Source organism: Triticum aestivum, chromosome 2D (assembly GCF_018294505.1).
Source record: "Triticum aestivum cultivar Chinese Spring chromosome 2D, IWGSC CS RefSeq v2.1, whole genome shotgun sequence".
NCBI lineage: Eukaryota > Viridiplantae > Streptophyta > Magnoliopsida > Poales > Poaceae > Triticum > Triticum aestivum.
In genome coordinates, this window is record NC_057799.1 from 499,525,252 (window position 1) to 499,527,750 (window position 2,499).

Below are 2,499 nucleotides of genomic sequence, written 5' to 3' on the forward strand. Positions count from 1 at the left end.
CCCTACACCCGATATGGGTCCATAAGTCGTCGAAGTATGGCATTCTGAATTGGGTGCCCAATTTTTCTATGGGTCGTACCCTCGAGAGCGTAGTCGATGCGGAACAAATGGGGTGCCCTTCCTCATTGGCGGCTGGGAACAAGGGTATAGTCGAAGCCATCCCGGCCCAACCACTACTTTCATGTGATTTTAGTAGCTTTAGCGAAAGATTAATATGTGATTTTGATTTTGAGTGACCTGCCCACGCCGCCCTAGGCCTATCTTCGTCGTGGGGCGGAGGCTCTCTAGAAAAATGATGAATCTTGAGGGTATACGGAAGGTGAATCTTTCAAAAATCCAAGACATGACTTGATGCTAGTTGCAAACATTAAGGATGGGGACGACTCGTGACCGCTAGGGTTACCAATTATCCGATGTCTTTCATTGTACCTTGAGGATTTTTAGGATTTTCTCTCCGCATTGGGCTGATGAATACACTCTAGATTCTCCTTTATGTTAATAATATATGCAAGAAAAAAAATCTTAGTACGTATGCTAGGTTTATTCTTTTTATCGTATACTTGGCTAATGTGAGCACATACCCAATTTTTCTAATATTTGGTTCAGTTTGGCAGTTAATTGTTTGTGTCATTCTTCAAACTTAGTTATCGCATAGATATCACAAAGATAGTAGTACATATATCCGCAATTATTATTCCAAGGGAAAAAAAGTCAAGAACAGAAAATGGTGATACCCTGGCCACCATCATCATTTCTCATCTACTGAAAAAAGCATTTCCATTAAATACATTGGCATAATTCCCTTTCAACGGCCTAGCGTATTAACGCTGGTTTGGTGGGAACATGCAACAAGGATACACATGGTTGAAGCAAACATGCTTACTAGTTTATTCGCAAATAATAACTACACGGGATAACCATATATCTTGCTGCATACAGTACTGTAGTACTATCTTTCTCTGGATTGTTTTTTCTAAATCCAGATCGCAGGTCATGCAGTAAAAACTTGCCCTTTTTTACCTCCGGTTAAAGTGTGGATATCTACCGTTCAACATGACTGGATCCAACAGAGATATCGATACTCTGCACTTTGCAAACAGGGACATAAAAGACACCACATGTACCTATTTTCTTTTCCTTTTTGGGAAAAATACACAAGGACTTATAGCAAACAGAACCGGCATTTTAACAAGAACTCCCTCACGAAATTACCAAATTACAACGGGCGGGCATCAATGCTGTATTTAAATCCAGCGATGACACAATGGCCACGATGGGGACAAACGTGGGTTGCATCAGAAATCGCGACCTTTTCCGCCGGAACGGAAATGGCGACATGTTTTCACATGTCAGGGAAAATTAGGAGGTGCTTAAAAGCATGGACATCTATCTCGTGCGGGCGTGCCGTGCTCGAACGCCGGACCCGCACCCGCGGAAAAAGTTTGGTCACGGTGCCCACGGTATCTGAGTGTGGTCTGTGGTGCCAAAACTATAGGGTTGAGAACCAAAAAAAAAAAAGCCCATGAAGTGCGCCTACGATAAGAGCAGATGGACTTGCAGTAGTAAAACAAGTTTGCAACGCCGCATTAAGTTCCTTCCCTTGAGTACTAACTACGAGTAGTACATGTTGATTATGGAAGAACATTATGTCATGGCTGTTTGTAGCCCCGTTCCCCACGAATTCCGTATAAATTTAAGTACTACTAGTACTGGTAGTAATTTGACGAAGAATCGATTTGATCTGCTACGGTTCCGGTACAGTCCATCTGGGTGTGCTGCGGGTAGATGGACCGTGGAAGGAACTGGGGGACGGTGACAGACAGACGGGAGAACAAGAGATGATGGTACAGCCAGGGAATATTTGGATGGGGTAATATATTCGTGTGTTGACCTAACCAGGCCAAGGAACGAGCCGTGCCCTTCCTTTCCGTTCCCTCGAGATAGATAGGCTTTCTTTGGATCGGAAATGCAGGCGGTATTCATTTGTTTTGTTTTTTTTTTCTCCTGTGGAGCACAGCGGAGATGCCCATCCATCGGTGGCGCCGTGCCACTGCCAAAGTGCCAACGCACCCGCTCGTCCGTCATCTCTCATCCCCGACCCAACCCCACGGTAGCAGCAGCACGCGACCGACGCGAGATCGATCGCGACCGAAATACACCGTCACATCCCCCCGTGCTTTGCTTTGCTTTCCCTCTGTGCTTGCGCCGTTGCGCGTAATCCCATCGGGACTGTTCATTCAATTATGCACGGCACTCGGAGCGCGGGCCTGTGCTACATTTGTTCATCATTAAATAGCCAGGAACAAATCCTGCACAACCATATTTGTACTCCATCTGCAACCTCTATTTACTACTCCGCGGTCAAATTTCATAATGCCTCCTTGAATTTTGAGCCTAATTTTGACGGCAATTTTTGACTACCAGTAGTAAAAATATGCCACTTTGGAAAACGGTAATCCATGGATGGTTGTACATTCGTAATTAATAACAAATACTAGT